The sequence below is a fragment of the Bacillus rossius genome, chromosome 5, assembly GCF_032445375.1.
Source record: "Bacillus rossius redtenbacheri isolate Brsri chromosome 5, Brsri_v3, whole genome shotgun sequence".
NCBI classification, from domain to species: domain Eukaryota; kingdom Metazoa; phylum Arthropoda; class Insecta; order Phasmatodea; family Bacillidae; genus Bacillus; species Bacillus rossius.
In genome coordinates this window covers 58,100,548-58,125,104 of record NC_086333.1, presented here as the reverse complement: position 1 = coordinate 58,125,104, position 24,557 = coordinate 58,100,548, and the positions used below count along the sequence as shown (strand labels likewise).

The window sequence follows — 24,557 nt, the reverse complement described above, 5'->3', positions numbered from 1 at the left end:
CTATAAAGTCAAATTACTTAATGTTCGATTATATTTTCCAAACATTACAAAAAATTATGCCTGAATGAAATATCAATTAGAACATAAAATTATGCGTCAATTTTCGTAATAAATACTCAGAATTATTTCGAAGAAAAAAAAGGTATTTCATTTATGCAAAATTAACCATAGCCATGTGTTTGTAAAAAGTTAGAATAAATTTATTGTAGTATTTAAAACTATGTCTTGGTAACTGGTTTCTAAAGACATATTTTGTAAAATTACAGGGGAAAGACATTCTGCACTATTGAGTATCCACTGTCCTGGTTAAACGATTTATGGACTGGAAAAAATTTATAATTAAATCAAGGTAAATTACCTAGTAAACGTAAGTTACCTCTCGTAGAAGCTAGAAGGGTAAAAATGTGGGGGTTAAAACATGTTTGTCATTACTGTACCCACCGCCGACCGCGTTGGTAATTTACGAACACCGTGTCGACATGCAACTGGTTCAAAACTCCTAGCATGCCAGTGGTGCGCAGCTTTAGGAGATATCAGATCGGTGTCTCTGTTCACGAGAAGCATTTGAGAAAATGTATCTAGTATCATATGGGGAGTTTGTAGATTAAAAAGGATGTTTTTCATTATCTTTAAAGTTCGAAATAATTTTTTTAAATTGACAATTAAATATAACGTACCACTAGGATAAAATACAGTAGGTTAACAATATTGGTTAATTTTATAAGTAGCATAAATAAAAAACAATTTTAAAATAGTTGTAAATATTTATTCTTTAATGAATGTAATAAATGGCTTTTTTTTTAAATAAGCATACAGAGGAAAATCAGATTCTTCAAAGTTTTATGATAAATGTACAGGTTTTTTTTTTTTTTACGTTTCGTCGAGAAATCTTTAAGGGGCCCACTTAGCCCGGGGTGTATATTTTTTACTGAGGCGAGATGATAAGTGCGAAGATCGCTGGTGATTCTAGCGCAGTATCGCCTCTAAGCTCAAGTCTCTGAATTGGCGCTCAGTCTTCTCGTCGTGCGTTGGACAACTATACTATTTGAGAGATTACTGTGACATTAGAAGGCGGAGAAATGAAGGATAATGGTGTAATGCAAGGCTCTCGGGTGCTTTCAAGAATCTCTACGGGCGTTTCATGCCTAAAAGTTATTCTGAAAACACGTGTTTTAGTCATTTTCACTCTCCAAAAAAATACAGTTTTAAAACGAAGTACGGTAACAGAAATACCCGTTCGCCTTCAGCGTATTCTTAATTTTTTTTTATAAACAGACGCTACTGGATAACTCGAGAAGTTTTCATATCGTTTGGGTTCTTCTGAAGCTCTGCACCTCGTATGAGTACCCGAGTAGGACACGTGAGAGAAACTGGGGAAAGATTCGACGATCGCCTATTTTAAGGAAGTGTCCTAACATACTATCTCCGGAAACTATATACAGAGAGAAAAGTTCTGAAGGTTTACAAAAGGTTCCTTTAAAAACCAGTTGCCAAGAGTTCGTAATTCTACAAGAAAGATATCGTAAATCTGTACACAACACATGGCTACATTTATTTTTGCATATCTGAAATACGTGCTTTGAGATATTACTGAGTATTTATCACTCAAATCGGCGCAAAATTTTATATTTTAATTGATGTTTCATTATTTATTACTATAACCCATGGAAAAATAATCGAATAGGAAATCAATAATTTGACTTTATTTTGTTTAATTGTGCTTATATGTTCACTGCTAATACTAGAATATTTTCAGTGAATAGCAGTTTAAAAATAATTTTAACTATAATATAATTAAATATATATATTTAACTATTATAACTATTGTAAGTACTAGGACAACACAAAGCATAAATGCCTGGGTAAGAATCCTAACCCAGTATTACCCCGAACACTGTTTTGTAGTGATACAGCTGTTTTGAATGCCAGTCCGAGATATTATATTTATTTATATATTTTCCATTGCGCACGCTTTCGCTCTGTAGTGAAAGTAGGGACTTTCGTAAATTAACGGGAGCATATGCAAGCTGTAAAAAAAATCGTAAAAAATTACCTATACAAAATTTAGTAATTTTTGTGATGTAGTTTTTTTAAAAAAAAAAACTAGTGCAGTTGTAATTATACACAAATGTTAAAAAACAAAAGCAAATAATGCTATAGGATTGTAAAAAAATACACGAATGTAAGCCTTTCATTACAATTCATTAATCAGAACCCTTTTCTTTTGTCATTCAGCTGTAATTGTAGGCTCACATACATGTAATTGTAAAAGTGCATAATATGTTCAGAGTAAATTTACAACTACCGAGGAGCTGAAAAAAAATTACATTTATTCTTCTAAAACCCAATTTCATTTACATTAGTTTCGATAGTGGTATATAATGATATATAATGTAATGATGTATAATTATATATAATGTGCACGATGGACGGTAGGTTAAAACGATAGATTTATAACCATAATATCGTGAGTTCGATACTCTGGTAAGTAAGTCACTTAGATTGTTAAAAGTGGTAGTTCATTAAAAATGTATTTTAAGTCCATGTTGTTCATTAATAGCTTCAAGCTACAAAAAATAATCTTTTTTGGCAGTAATACAAATTAGCATGTTCACTGTTATTGTAAATTTACCTAAAGGTGATGACATTTGTGGTATGTATACACATGCATGCAGATGTAAATTTATGTATCAGAAAGTAAAAATACACCAATTTCTATGAAATATTTACCTAAACATAACAATTGTACTTTTACACTTTTGATAGTATTTTTACTTGAGCACAACAAACGCACATACCAACACACACACACACATATATGTTTATGTGTGTTGTGCTAAAGTAAAAAATACTATCAAAAGTGGTAAAAATTAAAATTGCTATGTTTGGGTAAATATTCCATAGCTGTTGGTGTATTTTTACTTTGTGATACACCACTTTACATCTGCATTCGTGTGTGTGTAAATTTACACTAATATCAGTTGAGAAACTGCTGCCCCAAACATTTTGTGTAAGTTCCACATTTTTTATGGCGGTGTTTGCCCTTTTTATAGCGGAACATTATACTGGGAATTTTTTTCTATGAAGATGTAGTTACTTGGAGATACGTAGAAATCTTAGTTTATCTGCAGTACATTATTCTTTGAAAATTATTCCGTGAATGCACTGTGGTTTATAACGGCGTAGACACATAAGGCCTTGGGATAGCAAATATGTGCGCCTGTGTTGCAGCCATACTTGGTAACTTTCTAATTAAAACAGTTATTTCTCTCCCCCCCCCCTTTTACCACCCCCCCCCCCCCCCCTCTCTCACACACTGGTTTTCCGAAGCTTTGTTTCACCGCCTTGGGCAGCGGTAGCTATTTGTGCTCCTGTAACTGGAACTAATAATTCCGACGCAATTTACTCTTACCGCTAACAGCGTTTGCATTATTTATAGAATGTTGCCTGTTACATCGCACCAATTTTATTTTATGCTCGTGTGTCGTTCAGTCTTTAGCTGACCGGCTTTCCACGAGCGAGATTCCAAGCATACCACGGCAAGTATGGGTAATTTTCTAAAGGTATTTTCCACGTGATTAGAAGACTAAAAATTTTTTTGTATATTTTTTTTTGCTTAGCTCATTTGCTTTCAGCGTGGGCTTCTTGTTTCTCAGCCCGAGGGGAAAATAAAGACAAAAAATGAAACAAGACATTGGTAACGAAACAGAAAACCATCTTGACTTCTGTTTTAAATGATTTCTTGTTAGAACGCCAATAAAATTATGGGATGTTTCCTTACTGTAGGTTAGTAGATTTATAATATGAGCGCGAGGAGGGAAGGGGTTTGAGGCAAGCTTGAAAAAAAGTGTGTTAAGTCTCAGAGGTGGCTTAGAATGATATGAAAATCTGTAAGTTTTTGCGTAGTTACATATAGAAATATTATTGAACTCTCTATTATGTAGTGTAACTACGTATCTGAACATGCAACATTTACACAATTTTATTCAAAACCTTGAAAGGGATTAGTGGCTATATTCCTTATTTTCTTTCTCTATCACTTGGTTTATTTGTTCTTGTTTTTAGGTACATTTCAAATAAATACTACCTGTTGTAGCCGTCAACTTCGGGAAAATTTTCATACAGCTTTTCGTTCCATTGTCTATAGACCCAAAAACCACCATCAACTCAAAAGTTTCTCTCTATAAAAATGAGGGGTGGAAAACACAAGTGAGTGCATAGCGGGCCAAGCGCGCGACTGTGCACACGACCTGTGTGAAATAGGTTGGCAATTGAAATCTTACTGTTGATTTCAGCTCACGGTCGTAAATAAAAAAAAATCATAACTCTCTTAGTAGAGACACTATAAAATCCGTTAAAAAATTCGCGTTTTCAATAAATTACCCCCTACGATAGACTTCACAGTCCCCTGTACACTCGGGCAAATGCCACCTGTTCATTGGCTGTCGACTGGTGAGACGTCTCACCTGGGTAGCATGTGATTCGACAATTATTTAGTTGAGGGTTACTCATTGGCCGAGAGTATTTACAATAAACTGTGTGCCAATAGCAGAGGCATCTCAGACGTATAAAAAAAGTGTGTGCGTGGATTCCACTCGCGACCGATGTGAAACTTCTTGCTTATTAGGCATACATAGAAAAAAAAAATTAGTATTTTTTTATTGAAAACGAGAAAATAATTGAGAATAGTAAGGATGAGGGTATGATCTCATATTAGAAAAAAAACTGAGGAGTAGACAAACACAGGCAGCGTTCCGAGAATTCCGCAGCATCACTAATGCTTCATTTAAACCTCTCCCCTGCCGTCTTCCCGTTATATCGCTAGCGCATGCGTTGGAGTGGCGTCACAGCTTAACGCACTCTCCTTCTCTACCGGTTCCCCCACCACGTACCTAACTATTCCCCTCATGCGATCGGAATTTTCGTAACGCTCGAAAATTGTAGCTCCCCTCAGCAAAGAAGTTTCACTTCAAAAATTTGAATTTTATCCTATCGCGGAATGATTCCGGGGATTTTTACGACCCCTATCAATCATCAACGTGAAGCAGATGTATACGTGCTTCAAGTCTACTTTGCTACCCGTTGAATCTGCGTAATAATGTCGCTTTAGCTGTGTCAAATGAAGCTGTATTCGATAGAGTAACCGCGAGTTGGCACCGGTTGCGGCTCCACAGAGAAGCGGTAGGGCGATAGTCTGAGTTATTTTTGGAGTGTATCATTACGTATACTTGAATAACTAATTTGTGTTGAACTTTTCTTTCATATAGATATATATCTGTACCTCGGAAGCATAAGACACTATGTCCACTTTTGGGCAGAATGCTCCTCTAACCATAAACTTGACTACCGTACGACGTTATTTCTAGTGGAGTGCCACACTAATATCTACGATACGACAAAAATTAAAATATTTTTTGGCAGAAAATAGTTGAGTAAATAAGTGAGGCACCATTTAAAAAACTGTAAACTGCTCTCATGAAAAAATTATATTTTTGTGACAAAGTGTGTTATGCCTTAGATGTACATAATGCCAAGGACCATATCGGAATTATTTAATGTCATGTTTTGCAACTGCAGCATTCTTTGAACGACAGTCCCTTCCGAAAAGTCTTCCTAGAGCCGCTCCTGGCTCTTTGCGGCTCCACGACCCGCCCTTCAGCAGCTGTGACTTGCAGTGCAGTGTAGTGTAGTGCAGGGTAGTGTAGTGCAGGGTAGTGTAGTGCAGGGTAGTGTAGTGCAGGGTAGTGTAGTGCAGGGTAGTGTAGTGTAGTGCAGGGTAGTGCAATGTAGTGTAGTTTAGTGCAGGGTTGTGTAGTACAGTGTAATACAGTGTAGTGCAGTGTAGTGTAGCGCAGTGAGTTTAGTATATCACAGTGGAGTGTAGTACAGCGCAGTGTAATGAAGGATAGTGTGGTGCAGTGCAGTGTATTGCGGGGTAGTGTAGTACAGTGTAGTCCAATGCAGAGTAGTGCAGTGTATAGTAGTGCATTGTAGTGCATTGTAGTGTAGTGTAGTCTCCCCCGCGCTTTATTTCTCCTCGCTGCAGATACCGCCGCCGGCAGAGTTGCGCAACTGTCGCCCGCACCCGCCGGTTCTCCAGGCGAGGTCGTCATCCCGCCTCCTCTCTCTCCCCTCCCCCCATGCCGTCACCGCTATCCGCAGTTTCACCTCATACCGCGCCATGTCGCCCGCATGCAGTCAGCATACACCTGCGAATGTAGCGTTATTTTCCTGTTCCTGGATGAACTGTACGCCCACTCCTTCACGAATAAGTCGGTGTCTGTAGTTGTCTTCATTGACTGCTTGCACAATCTTCACCTTCCGGCCGGATAGCATTGGCTATCGCAGGGCCATCGAGAGAAACCAAGGGTCCGGCAGCAAATAATTTTGTCGGGCCTCCTCCCCGTTGTTATACGTACAAAATTTCAAACCATACAGTTGAAAATAAAAATACAAAGCCTGTAAACATTGCTGTGGTCATAGCTGTCAACGTGATCTGTGCGTATCGCATTATTTGTAAGGTTTCCTATGAATTATAATGAAAATGGACTTCTTATTTTTGTCCTATCAAAGTAAACCCAAGCATCAAAACTAAAAAAAAAAGTCTAAACTCAACCGGGCCCCCCTGGTGCATGGGTATTTTGCCCCCCTCTCCCAGCCCCTGCCCTAGTCTCTCGTTGGCCCTGTGATTGGGTAATGGGACGTTTGTAAAATCACCCATGATCCAAAGAGAAAGCTGTTAAAATATACAACAATATACATTCTGGCATTTTCCCGAATATAACCAGTACTTTCCTGTGATATGGCGGTAGTGGAAAAAAATGGGGGGGGGGGGGGGGGGTTAATGCTTAGACAAGTAGGAGGAAAGTACTGTTTTATTTTTGTTTTTGTTAGGTTTCCCAGATCTTTAGAGTAGATCATAAAATTATTTTTTTACACAATTTTTTTTTTTTACTTTAGCAGCCTCATAAATGCGATTTTACTTACGCATAATCCAAGACAAACAACATGAAACACAGAATAAAACAACTTTTGGTGCGAATACAGAATACCAATGGAAACGTACTTTTATTCCACGGAAATCCCAAGAGGGCACATATCTTCACATCCACCGCTTCGCCACGCCCATAGGGGATATGGAGTCTCAAGCCGTTCTTTTCTGATCGAAACTTGCTCTGGATGTAATGTCGTTTTCCGAAAGAACTAAAGGGAAATATTCTATTTTTAAAATTTATTTTCCTCTTTTATTTCTTTAGTAATAATAATTCACTTAATTAAACAGGAAAGTTAGCAATCATAAAATCAAGCTTATGGTTGAGTGCATCTAATCACTTTAATATACGTGCGGTATTTTGAAAAATGTAAAAATTTAATTAATGGTGACAATTGATCATTAAATAAATTACGTTTTATTTTCTGTACTGATTCAATTCTGACAAAGAATGTAAAAAAATAATTTGTATGCTAATATTACAACCACGTGATGGGCGCGCTGCATTTTGTTGCTGTGTCGGTTTTGTATAGTCTAAGGCTGGGTTCCCAATTAAAAAAAAAAAACATAAGCGAGTGCATGGCAGGCCATGTGCAAGACTGCGCACACGGCCTTTGCAAAGTAGGTTCACAATTGAAATCTTACTGTTGATTTTAGCCAAAGAAATTTCGCGATGTGTCCCACATATGTTGGCAGTATTTTTAAGTAACTATATTAACTATCAAACGATTAGTCAGTAACATCTGATCAACAATTTGAGAGCATAGTTTTTTTAACATATAAATAAATAAGGGTTATATAAAATTTGCAGTTAACCAATCTAACCACGGCACAATTATTTTACAATTTTTGCTAATGACTTATAAGTAATAGCATTAATTAATTTTTAAAGCAGGAATTACACCCGAGCATTGTTATAGCTCGACAATTTTTTTCATAATATGATTAATAAATATAAACATTTCTCTAATCCCTCCAGAATGGCTTCCTACTCGACTATCACTAGTTGTTGTGCTACGTGTCCGTAACAGAAATAAAATATATTGAATAAATATTTTGAATAAAATTAAGTAAATTTTAAAAATACCACGCAGTAGCCACAGCGTTGCCTTTAAAACCAATTTTTTTTAAATTTTTTCCATTTGGTTATCTGTATCCATACTGCACAAAAATGTTAAAAATTCAAATTTGCCAGCTAATTATGCAAAAGTATGCACTACATATCATTATTTTTTTTTTTTTGTTGAAGTTCGGCCGCTATAAACGTCTAGAAGTGTAACCATGTTAAACGTAAAAATGACGTAAATACCTGGACCGGGACGTACGACCTTGAACCACCTCGAGGAAACTAGGCGACAGCATCGTCTTGCCCTAGAAGCCAAGAAGTAATCAGAGACTCTGGTGACGAAAGCCTGCGATATATAAAATTAGACAAGAAGCCACACTGACTAATAGTAATGACTTCCGAGGGAGGGGAAATGTGTCTGTGGCCGTCATGCGTAGTTAGAAGAGAAAACATATTCACACTACAGTAATCTACACCGTAAACTTTTTTTTTGTAAATGAAACAGAAAATTCAAGTAAAATTACAAATATTTGTAAATTTGTGCATTTACATTATAAAAAAAATGTATCACTAGTGTTCGCAGTAATACTGGATTCGAATTCTTAGCCGGGCATTTAAGCTTTGTGTTGTCCCAGTACCTCCAATAGTTAAAAGTTAGGTATTTATAAACCTATCATTGAATAATTTTCCAGTACTGACTATGCACATTAATGAGCACGGAAAAACAAAATAAAGTCAAATAGTTGAGTATTCGATTATATTTTCCATGGCTTAAAAAAAATATTATGCTTGAATGAAACATTAGGCAAAACATAAAATTATGCGCCGATTTTCGTGATAATTGTTCAGTGTAATATCGAAAAATAAATTTCATCTATGCGAAAATAACCATAACCGTGTGTTGCACAAAATTACAATGTTTTTTTTTTGTAGTATTACGAACTATTTCTTGGCAACTTGTGTCCAACGTAATATAACGTAAAAATACGGTAATTTTTTCTTCTGTGCACTTTCAGTGATAGAACAAAATATTCGACGATTCACTTGAACGATAGGTCTAAACATAAAGCGCAAAACAACCATCTAAATACCACCATGTCTAGGAACTGTGCGCAGCTGGGAGACTGCCTGTGTTACGTCCCCGTGTTTCCAGCCAGGAGCGGTGATCAACAGGACGAGTGCGTCGCAGTGTGACAGGTAGCGCAACCGTGAGGGGAGGGGGGGGATGCAGCGCTGTTACGTCGCATCACTTACGCTTACCCGAAAGTGAGGAGATAGTGAGCTAAATATTCCCCCCTCAACCCGTTCAGGGCTATCTAGCGCCTCACTCACGAGCTTTGGACTTTTCGTTACGCTCCGACGAGTCTCACCTAGACTTACACTACCTTTCTGTAAACAAGTCTCGTTTGAAAAGAGAGAGTGAGCCAAATATTCCGTGTCCTCCACCCCTCTCCGGCCATCTAGCGCCCCACTCCCGAGTTTGCACTTTTAGTTACGCTCCGACGAGTCTCACCTAGACTTACACTACCGTCTGTAAACAAGACTAGTTTAAAAAAAAAAGGAATCTTGGAGAGGACATTAAAGTCCTCGTATTACCTGGAATGTACTGTGTTTGCCGAGGTTGCTGGTTGTCGGTTGTGGTGAGTTCGCTTCGTGCACAACGTCGACGGTACTTAAAGGCTCAGGCTGACACGAAAGTTGATAATTTTATTGTTATGGCATTACTGTACTCTAAAGGAATATTTATGTAAATTCAAACACGATACCTCTCTAACATTTGTTGTTGTGTGACTAATATTTACAATACAGTTATTCACTAAGTGTAATGTAAATGGGGAAAAAAAATCGCGGTCGTGATAATAGTTACAAACACTTTCGTGACTTGCAACATCCATTATATTAAAATTTTTGAACAGCAGATTAAACTGTTTGTGACAGAACCACCATTTTCAAGAAAGGTATCGTGTGACAATTCACGTAAATAGCCGCATGAGAATGAAAATGACATAGGCCCCTACAATTGAAAATGATCAACTTGCCAGGCCCAAGTCGCAACGCGCCCGTTCCAGCAGCTATGCGACAGTCGACGCGGGTCGCGTGCTTCGAGTCTGGGGGTCGCGTCGGACGCGACCGTGGCCTGGATTGGCATCTCGGCCACAACCTTCCGGATAGTGGCCAGGCCTACGACTCACTCACCCCCGATCAGTTCCCGAACATATCCGAAGTTTTCCGTTCGCTCGCTCGTGCAACTTCGCCTTCTGAATAACAAAAAAATGTGATCGTGTCTTTCAGTGCTCGCCGGAGATGTATGACATCTAACCTTGGTAACGAACAAATTCATGTGTTCTCATATTGCAAATACACTTATAATACGAAACTCGGACATGAAATTCAACGTAGAATTCTTTCAAATAATGCCGAGATTTATTATTAGTACATATTTAATTAATAAGAAAAATTGGGTTTTCCCAAAATCAAAGAAACCTGAGTTTTTCAGGGGTTTGGGAAAAACTAATTTTTATTTATTTATAATGAATGATATTTTTAAAATTCAATTGTTCTACGACGAAGGCTACATACGAACGGTCAATCCAAAACTTTATAACACATGATTTCAAGCTTTCAGCACATGATACTATGACATAAAAATTGTCTTTAAGCTCATAAAAACCATTAAATAAGAACTTTTTTTAGTAGAAAAATCTTCTATAAACAATTAATAAGTGTTATATTATTATTAATGATGATATTTTATGGGTACACGTATTTTGAATTAGGATTTAATAGTGAGTTCCTTAGTGTTAATTTTTTTTGGTAGTAGTATTTTCCAATGATTGCTTGGAAATCCGCGTCTGCACTTTGCATTTAATTTTTTCTTATTTCTTTTCTACATTTATGTTGTTTTTTTTTTAATTTTTTATATTTGTATAACGCCAGCCTGTTTTGGACTACGTCTGTTGGCCGGCGCTTAGTAAATGCATAAATAAATAAATAAAAATCACGCGCAAAAAATAAAGCACTATTAGAAGCAAAACAACGTAGTATGCTACCCCCCTTAATGTACCCAGGTCACCCCAAGTCACCGTGCGAGCTCGTCGCAAGTCAAAGTGCAACGAGGGAAGCAATTAGTTCGTCGCATGGGGTGAGCCCGCGATGAGGAAGTGTCCAATCCCGAGATGAGATGATGACCAGATAACTCCGCGTAACAAGCTCTCTCTCTCTCTCTCTCTCTCTCTCTCTCTCTCTCTCACTGCCCTCACGCTTCTCGGGCACCAACGAGACCCAATTCCTTACTCGGAAATCCTCTCTCTGCCACTGACACAGACTTCCGGGTATAAGGGAAAGATATAGGAACCTTAATACGCCATCTTGGTTCTATCAGTTTACAGGTCATAAATGATCCATATCGTTTAATTTTGAAAATTCAGCTTCGTTGTAGCCTGGCATATAATTTATTTTCATGCCTGAAGTTGATGATGACTGCCTGCTACATATAGTTTTCCTTGTGACGTCATTTGCTTTTGGACTTGAATTAATGTTTATTATTAATTAATAGGCACTGTTTCATGGCCTTAAGGGGGTACTATCGTAAATTATATACCTAATTTCTATATTTCCTTTGATAATAAATAGCTTGGTCTTGCGTGTGGCAATATGTTGATAAGCTGCGAAAGAAGAGGCTAGTTGAGGCGAATATTTCAACAAACGCTGACAACAGAGGGAAGAGTAAAATTAAATATTCAGTGCGCTGTGACGAAACCTACTCAGCTGAAGGACGACTTGCGCAATGTTCCGCTGCTATTGATGGCTGTGTTGTTGTCTCTAGGAATTTAAAATACGAAGTGTGAGATTCCCATAAAACTTTGACGTATCTGCAACGCAATAATTAGTGAGAATGTTATGTCTTGAGGTTTAAAGTTCTTGCATGTCGAGAGGGTTCGCCATATTTCTCTTCGGTTCGGGGCAGTACTTTCTCTTCAAATAAGCGTGAAGAAGCAGGACCAACAAGTTGTGCAACTTTAAGGATAACCATTTTAAAAGTCTGACTACTAGCTCTTTTTTTTTTTTTTTAAGTTTATTCCGTAGTTGCCTTTCACGGTGGGTATTTTTTAAATCTTCTAACCCAATATAGGTATATTTTTTTAATATTATAAATCTCCTACTGAGGTGTAAATCAAATTCAAGAATTTCATACCATTAGTTAAGTCCTGAGCACGTTAGTTTTTTTTAAATACTGCATGCTTTCTAAAAATTTCTGTACGGGATTGTTTTTAATTGAGCTTACCTAACAAAATGACATTTCGATTTAAATTTTCTTTCAGCCATTGGAGGAAGTGTTGCATACACTTAAACGTTTTTTTAGTTCCTGTGCTAGATCTTGTAGAAATTTATTTTTAAAACGTTACCAAGATCGATTCCAGGTAACGCTGTTTGAATTTTGGACCAAACTATTTTAAAAAGGATCGCCGGCTTTCGCTGCCATATTCTGAGGTTTCTTGGCTTGTGAGTTTTAGCCTCGTCAAAGGTAAACAGTTAACTTAAAGTTTTGATCGCCATTGCTGTCGCTACCATCGGAGGTACTTAACAGTCTCCCATAATGAGAGTTTCGGCTTTAAATACTTTCGCCTGAGAGGCGGGTGTTTCCTGATTGGCTGCAGCCGTGGGGCAATCAGAGGATCTCCTCTCGGGCGAAAGTGTTTAATGGCAAGAGGTCTGCGGAGATTGTTACCTCTGATGATGGCGATTGCAGTGTCGACCGAAACGCTGGCGAACCCTTCACTTTCGACGCGGCTATAAACCACAATCCGATAGAAACATCAAACTATCTTACTTTGTCACAAGTAGTATATTGTACCTATTTACAGAGTAAGTGTACCAGTGTAAGTGGCGAGCTGTAATCTCATGCGCATACGTTACCCAGCGCTATTCATGTTTGCCTATTTTGTTTGCACGTACCTTTTTTTTTTTATCGCGTGTATTTCTTTCTGAAGCAGACACTCCGACACCGCGTGCGCGGATAGAGGGGGGGGGGGGGGGGGTGTGAGTCACGAAGTTTGCTTCGCAGATAATCACATCGCGGTCGTGTCAGTAACGGACACTGATTTACTCACTGATATTTGAATTTAGGTTTGAACATTTGAAAATAGGCAGCAGGAATTAACCAGACTATCGCTCGTCTCCAACGGAATCTGCTAGTCTCCAAGTGATATTCAGGTAGTTCGCGAAACATATTGAAACATTTCCACCTCAAGATTTTCTCTCCTTATAAGTTAAAGTAAAAAATATATATCTGGTTTATTGGCAGCATACAATCACATTTACGGAAACCATTGTTAAATTACTGTACATTCTATGAATGATTCTTGTAATTGGCAAGATTAGTTTAAAATGCTTTTTTTTGTCCATTATTAAGGGGTTTCTATGACATAGAGTACAGCCAGTAATGTTTTATGCCTGAAAAAGAAATCATTTTAACTAATTTTTTGCAGTTTGAATTGTTCCTTGTAGAAACACTAAAGAGGTATGGATAAAATCCCAGAGGGCTAAAAATCAAGTTGCTGGAATATGGGGATAAGTTGCTCATAATATTGCACCAGTCTAGAGGTTGGACTAGAACTGTGTTATCGACTTAAGATCCATAAGAGCGCAATACCTCATCCACACTTAACACACACACACACACATACACACATATATATATAATATGACGTGGGGTTATTGGAATAAAATAGTGATTCCAGTTTCTGAAATCTGGTGTTATTCAATAACCAAGGCGAAGAAAACACGACATACCTGTCCAGAATAAGTCAGGAAGTGAGAAGCTGTTTCTACACGCCTCGTTTTACGGTATCTATATTGCGATTTCAGGAAAATTTCTTTGAAGTCTTTCGTTTCATAGCTCGGAGACACAAACCATCGTCAGGCCAAAGTATAGTTATGTATCTATATATTATATATATACATATTACTTCTATAAACACTGCCGTATTTGTGCACAAATTGCTTTCAGACTGATACATAAAGTATCTGATACAAAAATTGTTGGCAAGTACAATTTTTGCCTTATCTTTGACAGAGATAATTATTATACCTAATTTTGAAAACAGATAAAAATTCCTTAATCTCAGGCATGCATGTAGTGGACTCTGCTAATAGTTTGTTTAAACAGAAATTGAATACATGAAAATCACAGGGAATAAATCTAACTGCATTGGTTATGGCTTGTTTTCAAGTTCCATCCTAACATTTATGCGCGTGTTATTTTTTTCGCCTTAGTAGTCTCCTCTGGTTTCTCTTTGTATAATAACAAAACTTATTCAGCCTGGTATTTATCATGTATTGAGGTCTTGTTTGCAAAGTGAATGATTAATTTTTAATAATTATTTTAAAGCCTACATTATCATTTTTAATAAACCAAGGATGAACCAAGAACCAATGGATATAATTAATAAATGTAATAATAATTAATTTTTAAATTTTATTTTTAGAATTTTTGTTTATTTTTAGGTTAACAATTACAGAATTTCAATTTGGCGGCCAAAATGGCCAACAATATGGCGGTCTGTTAGTTGACACTACTGCACTCTAGTGGGTAAAAAGGAAACCAATAATGGCTGCAGTGAACTCTAGCAGACGAAAACAAGATGGCGGATCCAAGAAAGCCGCTATGACGTCATACCTTTGGCGTAATATATATATATATATACACCTTGGCATTAGTGGCGGGGGTTCAGTCTGCCATTAGCCACCATGAGGGATGGACCTGTCACCATATTTAATCAAATTACCTCAACGGGACTCGAACCAATAACTCCAAATTCCATATCGTAAGAGCGTTTTTATTAAAATATTACTAAAATTTCAATTAAAGATTTTTTAATTTTAATTTTTATAGTGTTTTTAGGTTTACAATAACGAAGACTTGGCGTCATAATTTAAAATGACGTAATCCAAAATGGCGAAAACTTTTAGAAAGCAAAACTGCGGAATTTAAAATGCGACCGTGGTTAATGTCAAAAATAAAGGTCTCCGGCGGCTTACTGGTGGCTGTAAGATAAAGAAATTACGAAGCTTAGGGGATATTTAGTTCTTTTAAAGAAAAAAAACCCTTTTTAAGAATTTAGAACTTAGAATTTTTGGAATTTTTGATGGGAAATTGTCCCTCGAAAATGGGAATTTTTGAATGTTAAGATATTCTGTGATATTTTGGTAATGATATTTTCATAAAACTGAAAATTATGAGTAATATTGAAGAGTTTTGAGTACATTTTTGCAAATTTTAAGTGAATTTTAGCCAATTTTGGTGAATTTTGTAGGTCAAGGTCAAAGGTTCCCAGAAGATAACTGGAATTATTGAACAAAAATTTTCCCTCGAAATGGGAAAATTTTGAATTCTGTTTTATATATATATATATAGATTTTTTGTGAAAATATTTTCATTAAAACGTGAAATTTGAATAAATTTGGGCGAATTTGTTATAATTTTGAAGTTAAAGGTCAAAAGTCAAGGCCATCCAATATGGCAGCCTCCACGTCACAATTCAATATGGCGGACACAGACACAAACACCACACTCCGACTCCAGTAGCAGTACCGGCTATTATATACTACTGCCTTCCAGCTGGTTTGAAATCAGCCATCCAAGGGTATTATATCGGCCATCCACGAGTCTCATATCGGTGGTCCAGGGGGTATTGTTCCGTCACGAAGTACTTGCGGCACGAAACGCCAGTCGACCGAAATCCCTACGGCCGATGGGTGAAGCAAGGTTGCGACGAAGAACGATAATGGTCATTGTTGGCGTGGGTTTGGGGGTCGTGCCGGCATTTGCATTCGGGAACGGCTAACAGCCCGGACGTTGTGTAAGAGGGGAAACAGGTCGTGACGGCGTGATGTGAAGGGGGGGGGGGGGGGTGACGCGGTACACGCACGTAGCCACCACGCCGTACTCTCGCTGATGTAGTATTAGGTACCTCGGTGTTAAAAGCCGTTAAGTGAGTTTATGGGTACCCAAATGTATACTAGTGAAGCTGTTGTTAATTAAATTTATAACATCCATTAAAAAATTTAGTAGTTTTGTAGTATTACGGTTAACGTGCATGAATTTTCATAACAAATAATTATTAATATTCTAAAATAATACATTAAATCATCAAGGGAAAAAATGCACGTTTTGCCAGGGTTTTTTCCCGTCACTAAGTGGTAATATTACACATTTTAATGCTTAAATTATAAAACATCATTATAGTGCGAATACGGCCTAAACAAAAACAATCACTAACTTATTTAAACTGTCTTTATTCGTAAATATTGTTTTTTTTTCTCAAAAAACGCATGGTTTCCATTTATCGACAGAAAATAAGATCGATTGTTACGGCACTGAGTTGCGACTCTCTACTATCCTTGCTTTGTGAGTCAGCGGGTGTTGGCGAGAGAGGAGTGGTTACAGCGACACATCGGCCGTTTCGGTACCATCGTTAAAAGTTAAGGGAATGTCGCGGATTCATTTGCTCGCAAGCTAGAATGCAAACCTGCATACTCTTTGCTCTCTGTTCATGGTCAGAGCGCAGTTATTTGTACACTCGCCTCTTCGACCGAGAGCCAACGATGCCCAGACAGGAGAGAAGTAAGCGAATCAGGTAGCGCCGACTAACAAGAACAAAAATGTTCTCTCTGTCAGCCAGTGTGAAAGCAACCGTTGGTAGAGCAAACATAAGAATTTGAATTTTAGCCTGACGCCAAACTAATTCGCGAAAATTCCGGGTCTCTATCTATTTACTACCTCTCTACTCTTTTTTATTTTTTTTTAAGTCGATTTCAAAGAAACACCACTTATCGCAGTCGGAAATAATAGATACAGTTTTCCCAAAGAATAGTTATGAATTATAGCTTTAGCTTATATTTATATATTTTGTAAGTTATTTACCATTATAATTTAAAGTGGATTCCATTTGAGAATTTGTACTTAAAGATTCCTTGAGCGAACTGTTTCTTTATATCCCGCTATTACGGCTCGCCTCGTTTTACGGTATCTATACAGCAATTTCAGAAAATTTCCATGAAATCTTTCGTTTCATAGCTACGAGACTCCAAACAATCGTCAGCTCAAAAGTCTACTTATGTGTGTGTGTGTGTATATATATGTATATATATATATATTACTTTCATAAACACTGCCATAATTTTGCACAAATCGCTTTCAGACTGATACATAAAGTATAAGCATGGAAAATCTCCGTCGAGTTACACCAACGGGGTATAAATGGATATTTTTAAAATAGAAAATATGATTAATAATCCCTTAATATAAACAATACATATTGCATCCAGTTTAAGGTATTATACCTCTTAAGAATAGTACTAAAAATTCTGAGAGAAACCATGTAGCCTGCTGTAGGGGTGGAAAAAATATGGGTTGAGGACAAAACAACTTAACTCCCTTAATAGACACAGTGTCAAGTCCGTTCAAGATTTAGTTATCGTTCGACAAGAATAACTTACCAGGACGGAGCAAGTTGATGCAGTGGTAACACATTTGACTCGCGTTTCGGAGGACGCAAATTCGAATCCTGGTCCGGCCATCTTTATTTCGGTTTGCCAAATTCTCTGATTCACTCCACAAAAATTCTGGTTTGGTTGGTTACAACAACCCATTGTCAACAATTCGTTCATCAGCATCCTTGAATATTATTGCACTACGGTGTACCAGTTTCTAATGACCTCGATGTGACAACAACTTGGGCTTTCACATTTCTGTGTTCGCTCGAGTGAAAGTAATTTGTTCGTTGGGTGCTGTTCTCCTTGTAGGAAACTATTGATTCTTAACGGGTAACTGTGTGATCAGACCCTTCTCTTGCTACGAAATTGTTTCCGGCTGGGACTGTTTTGGCGCATTCTAGAATATTATTTCTCCAGTCAAGCAGACCAACAAAAATATACATGAGCATTTCAACATACACTGTCACTCTCACTCATGGCTGAAGCTCTAACACCTTCCTGATCAAAGGGGGGGAGTAATCTCTTGAAATCTTTGTCTAAATATTACTTGCTATGGCATGTTAAATTGATCTGTAAGCTGACTCCCAATCTACCCTAAAGGGCGCATATTTGGGAGGACAGGTGAAGGATGCCGAACATAGATTGGAACACAGATGTCACTGTCACTCTCACTGTCACTGTCACTTTCACTGTCACTCTCACTCTCACTCCCATAGCCATGTGTTGTACAAAGTTACAAGATCTTTCTTGTAGTAGGCATTAAGAGCTATTTTTTGGCAACTGTTTTCCAAAGAAATCTTTTGTAAAAGTACAGAAATTTTTTCAAGTTTTATGTTGTCGCTTAATCAATCCTAGAAATTCCGTGAGACCAAATTATTATCGACTTCTGCTTTAAGAAGCAACCCACATAGCACGTGAATATCTTGGGATGTTGGGATATTCCTCGGGCATATTCTTCATGTTTGACGAGTGCTTCACAAAGCGTCCTCTGGCTTCCTGATATCCGCATGTAGGGTGTCTTGAGGATGTTATTTTGGTATGCAGCTATATACAATCGATGTACTACTATTGTGGCCACATTTATGCGATATCTATGTATAATTGTTTACGCTACGTCTAAGAACATATCTTATTACTAACTGCATATAAAGTACAGTACGTCCATAAGAGAATGTCGCAGGTAATAAGCGTTGTAAAGTGTTGCTTCAAGGTCACAACTAAAGAGTAATTCAAACAGTTTTGGATAAGCCCATGCGCGTGTACTTTTTGTTTTGTTTTATCGTTTGCAGCACCACCTACGCAAAATGGCGACTCCAGAGAGTAAAGCGTTTTGTGTTCTACAATTTGTTAAGAGTGAATCTGTAATTTCAGTTGACCGTGCGTTCGTTTAAAATTTTATTGTGATTCCCCTTGTGGCAAAAACATCCGCCGATGGTATTCGCAATTAGAGACAACAGAGCTCTTTCCGCTGGCCTCCACGTTCACCTGACATAACGCCATGCGATATTCTTTTTTTCCTTTGAGGCATTGTAAGTGATCGTGTCTACATTCCGCTGCTACCTAATGAATATAAAATTGTGCGTCAATTTTTGTAAGAAATACTCAATATTATCCCAAAATTCATATATTCAAGAATAACCAAAGCCATGGGTTATACAAAGTTACAATATCCTTTTTGTAGCAGGTATTACAAGCTATTACTTGGAAACTGGTTTTCCAAAGGTATCTTCTGTAGAAGTACCGAAAAAGTTTTTTGTATGTGGTTTTCAATGTTCGTAGAAACATCATCGTTTGATTCTTTGCAAAATATTGCTGTTAAACGAACATACTTTGGAGAACTGTCAAGTTTGAGTAGGCTTGTAGAGAGGGGTAAAAAGGGGCTAGGGAGAGAAATTCCCTTTTTTTTCTTTCGTTTATTTGATAATTGATTTTATGTTTATATTCCAACCCGATAGCAGGACGTTGGTGACACGTATATTACAATGGAATTAATTGGAAACATTACAAGTTAAAGCGATACACGTGTAGCATCTAAGCGCAAGGCTATGAACAGGCGTGAGGATAACTGTGAAATTGTAGCGGTGACATTATATGGCCGAGAAATTAAGATAAAGGTGTAATGCAAGTCCCTTAAGTGCTTTCAAGAATCTGTAATGGTTGTTTTACGCCTCAAAATTACTCTGAAACTATGCGTTTCAGCAATTTTAACTCTTCTAAAAATACAGTTTAAAAATTTAATCCGAAACAAAAAGTACTTTTAGGCCCTCAGCGAACTTTTAAATGCTTTTCTTAAGCAGACCCTACTTGGATATTTTGAGTAGTTTTGAAATCGCGTTGTTTTTTTTCCTGAAGCTCTGCACACCGTGTGTGTGTGTGTGTGTGTGAGCCCGGGTAGGCAGGGGCCTTAACGGCGAAGGGCCGGGGGGGGGGGGGGGTGTCGAAAAGCTGCGATGGGTCTCTTAGTCTCTCTCGACGGCGCCGAGCTCTTCCAGACGGGTTGCACGCGCGCAAGACTCCAGTAAGACACCGACAACAGGTTCCAGGAGGTCCCGGCCCAGACTCTAAGCACAGACGTCGCGTCGCCTCGCCCCGACCTTGACTCGTGGGTCGAGTTCCGCGCGGCTACTCGGGTTCCGCGCGCTCCGGCGGGGGGCACTCGGGGCAATTGCCGTGGCTGTTCCGCCCGGCCGAGCGTGGACCGCGCCCGGCCGAGTTGCGAGCGTGAACACGCACACACCAGGGCCGTGTTTACGCGCAGGCTATCTAGACTGTAGCCTATGGGCCCGCACCACACATGGGGGCCCGCACCACACGGCGCGAAAAAAAAAAAAATTATACTGCGACGTGGATCTTCTTATATTCTTAAAATACGCGTCGACATAGTATGTCCAGTTATTTTGTGTGGACTAAATGCGCCGAACTAAACTCTTCTGTGGAAAGCTGATATATGAGTTGTGTCAGCATTTAGAAATTTTCGATTATTTTCATTGGTTTTGGTGTCACTTAATACCTTAACATCTAAATACTAAATGTCTAGTTTAATAATAAACTTTTTTTTTTCAAAATATAAAATTGATCATATGAGTTTTGTAGGTCAATTAAAATAAACTACCCACCCAGACCCGGGCAAGAGGCACTGGAAGGGGATACTCCTTCCCCTTAGAGAGAGCCCGCACCACAGACTCAGCCTAGGGGCCCACAGGCAGTAAATCTGACCCTGGCGCACACACAACCATACAACGACAAATGTTTGAAACACGTGCGCGAGTGCGCTAGTGTACGAGGGCACGGGCCGTTCCGCAAGTTCACAAAATATTACTTTGTAAACCAGTCGCCAAGAAATAGTTTGTAATACATACCACAGGAAAGTTATTTCGCATACATGAAATACGTTTGCCGAGATAGTTCTGAGAATTTCTTACGAAAATTGGCGCATAAATTTCATATTTTAATTATTGGTGTTTCATTCAAGCATTATAATTTTTTTAAACTACGAAGAAAGATAATCGAACATTCAATAATAAGACTTTATTTTGTTTTATTATTTTTATTAACGTGCGCATTTAATCCTGGAAAGCTATTCAGGGAACGCTTTACAAATAACTTGAAATATTGAAGGTACTGGGACAACACAAAGCATAATTGCCCGGGTAAGAATCTGAACCCAGTATTACTGCGAACACTATTTTGTAATGATACGGTTGGTTTCGTGTAAATGTACAAACATTTACAAATATCTATAATTTTATTTGAATACATATGTTCCACTCACAAAAAAAAAAAAATGCACAGTGCAGCAAGTATGTTAGTGCGCAAGTATGCGACTGCGCGAGTATGCGAGTGCCTCAGTACGCAGGTATACAGGTTCGTAAGTATGCAAGTGCGCGACAGTGCAAGTATGCTATAGTGCAAATATGCCAGCGAGTGTTGCTGCCGTCATCTGTGTTTGCGGCTGAAATATGAGACATGCATAAAAGTAATGACTGGGAACGGGACATACCCATTTAACTCATTGGCGGAGGTAAATACGGAACGAGCCTTCTTCGCTGATAAGAGACAATAAGAGAGTAAATGTAGTAGAGTCCCGAATAACCGGGTCAATTTGGACAGCGGCAAGCTTGGATAAGCAAAAATTTCGAATAACACGGATATAATTCGAAAACCGTCGTGTTTTACATTTGGCTCGGTGGTATCAATTTTCGGGATAACAGTTTTCCAGGTTGCTAGGTAGTGCTCGGGTGAAGTATAGCGCGAAAGACAGAGGATGAGTCAATGGTATTGTTCTCAGGGAAGGGTGGGTACTACTACCACATGGTCATCCGATATTGCCAGCTCTGGCCCATTGAAGATAGCAGGCGTGTGCCTAGCTAGGGGTTTCAACTGTCAACAGAGTCGTCAGACAAGATTCTTTCACGTCACTTCATGGCTCACTTTATCAGTGAAGTACATCTTTGAGGTTATTAACTTTCTATGTTTCAACGATCTTCGCCGGGATTGACGCTTTAGGTCGGCTCGGATAAAACTGAATCTTGGTTAATCGAAGTCTTTAGAATAGAAAAAAAAAAATTGATGAAAAAAACTTATTGAAATATTTCCACTATAAATCACCGTATAATTATTTTGGTTGATTGCATGAAAATTATCTTAGTTAAAAAGTCAGAAAAAAATTTATAGTGTAAATATTTAAAAAAAAGTTGGAGAATACAGAGCAGGCCTGTGTGCGTACATGTTGCACCTAATCCTTTGCGAGCTCGTATCTTTGTTGTGTTCTTTTCGTGCAACAGTAGAAGACAGGTGTGATTTATGTGTTTTATTCTTTTGCGCGCTAGCTTTTCAAGTTACTCAGGATGACTAGGCAACGAGATGTTTGTTCCGGCTGACGTAGTAGTTCCTAGAAACCATTCCGCGCAGTTTTGGACCGTCACACTCCTTGGCTGACGGGCTGGTGTGTGTGCTGTGTGTGTGCTGTGTGTGTGCTGTGTGTGAGCTGTGTGTGTGCTGTGTGTGAGCACAGTGAGAAGGCGATGGCTCAAGGAGCGAGCGACGACGGGCACACACTGGAACGACGCCCAGGGTGAAAATTTGCATGATAGAACACTGTCGATGCGCGTGACTACGTGTTGTTCTCTCTCTCCGCCTCGAATGCTCTTGTTAACCATTCAGCGAGCAAGTGCACAGACGTTGCGTTCCGTGTTTGCCCAAGTCGGCTCGCGGAGGACTAAAAATCAATGCAAATTTCTCGTTCCACTTGCCACTCACGACTAAGCATTAGTAATGGGCAAATAAAGAAATCAGGCAGGGCTTCCAAAGACACTCAGTTAACCAAATATGGTGTCGGCTAGGCCACAGAATGCATTATCCCACAGAGGTGACACAGTTGTGGAAGGTCCTTTGAAGTCGGTGTTCCGCGATCATTTATTGGCTACGTCAACCGCTGTGTGTTTCATTGGCCACTCCACGCTTTGCAAGACTTCGCATTGCTTTATTCCAGTGGCGGTTCAAGAAAAGAAAGGAGGGAACTGGGTGATGGGGGGGGGGGGGGGTTATACCTCAGTTCCCTCAAAGTTATGAAAATTATTTCTGTATTTCAGTGAAGACGGTGTGTTATTTCTGGTGACGGAGGGGTAGCTATCACAACACAGGAAGTGGCTCATGTTGAGATTTATAATGCAACAGTCTAAACTCCTTGTTGTTCCTTTATTCGCCTGTGGTTTAGTTTGCCATTTTTTATTTTCGTACGAAAACAGTTGGCTAATAAGTTTAGTAGTTTATTCATTAATGTGGATTTTTTTAAAATTCTTCAGCACAATTCTGCACAAGGTACCTACATATGGATACCTTGCTTTATTTTATCATTTGGTGACCCTCAGGCAGTCTCAACACACAAAAAATGTTTTCTTGGCCGCAACAAATATGTTAGCCAGTATATATCATTCCAAGTATGTTGTGGTGACAACCAAATAATCCCGAAGTCTTAACAAAGCCATTCATTAGTGACAGCAAACACCGGAACAATTCGCGTTATTTATTTGGCAACTGACTAAAATGGAAACGGTTTTTGTTTTAATATCCTATATTTAAAAAGGGCAAGTAGTTTTCGTGAAAAAAATTCCTGAAAGCCAATTAGACTGCAACAAGGTATGCCCGCGCCAGCTGTTCCTGCCTTGTGATTGGCGGCCGTATGCGAGGGAAGCCGCTGCCTTATTCGGCCGGGCGATTCAGGACGCGTTTGCTTCCGCACTGGATGGCTGTGATTCGTGTACTAACATTGAACGTGTACCTGACATAAAATCAACCAATTATGAAGCACAGACGATGCAAACAGTGTTTTTTAACTTCTCAGATAGTCACGAAATTATTTTGCGAAAAAAAAAATATATATATATATATACGCCCCTACTAATAAACCACTCCATGATCACAAAAAAGAAGAAAACATTGTTTTGTCGTCAAAAAACAAAACTATTCGGTCGGGTCAGTTATGACTTGAGACCTGTAAAATTCGCGATTTCAATTCCCTAAAGGATAGACTCCATGATCCTCTACGCACTCGTGCAAATTACATCTGCTGATTGGTTACCGACTCGTAACACCTGTTGACTGGAATGATCGCGATTCGCTAATTCTTCTATTAAAGATTTTTCATTGGCCCAGAGTCCTTCAGATAAACTGTGTACCCAATCACTGAAGCAAAATAATGTCAAAAGTATTTGGACTCCATCCTATCGCGAAATGAATCCGCGAATTTTACAGGTCTCTCGCTAATGACTAGAGACTGGAAATATTCGCGGATTCATTTCGTGATAGGCTGAAATTCAAACATGTGTACAATTCTGCTGGTTCTGCTATTGGCTCGCAGTTTAACTGGAGCTCTCTGGGCCAATGAGAGACCATCGACCAAAGAAGCGTCGAATCACAAGCTACCCAGTGGAGACGCCTCACAATTTAGTACCCAATGAACATGCGTGTTTACTTGAGAAATGCAGAGGATAATGGAGGCTT

The 24,557-nt window shown here is 38.6% G+C and overlaps 1 protein-coding gene across 3 annotated transcripts in view; it reads left to right on the top strand.

The window, feature by feature from the left end:
• The window catches only part of LOC134531832 (solute carrier family 2, facilitated glucose transporter member 1-like), a 207,473-nt gene that overhangs the window by 94,424 nt on the left and 88,492 nt on the right, over positions 1-24,557 (top strand). The window lies entirely within an intron of this gene.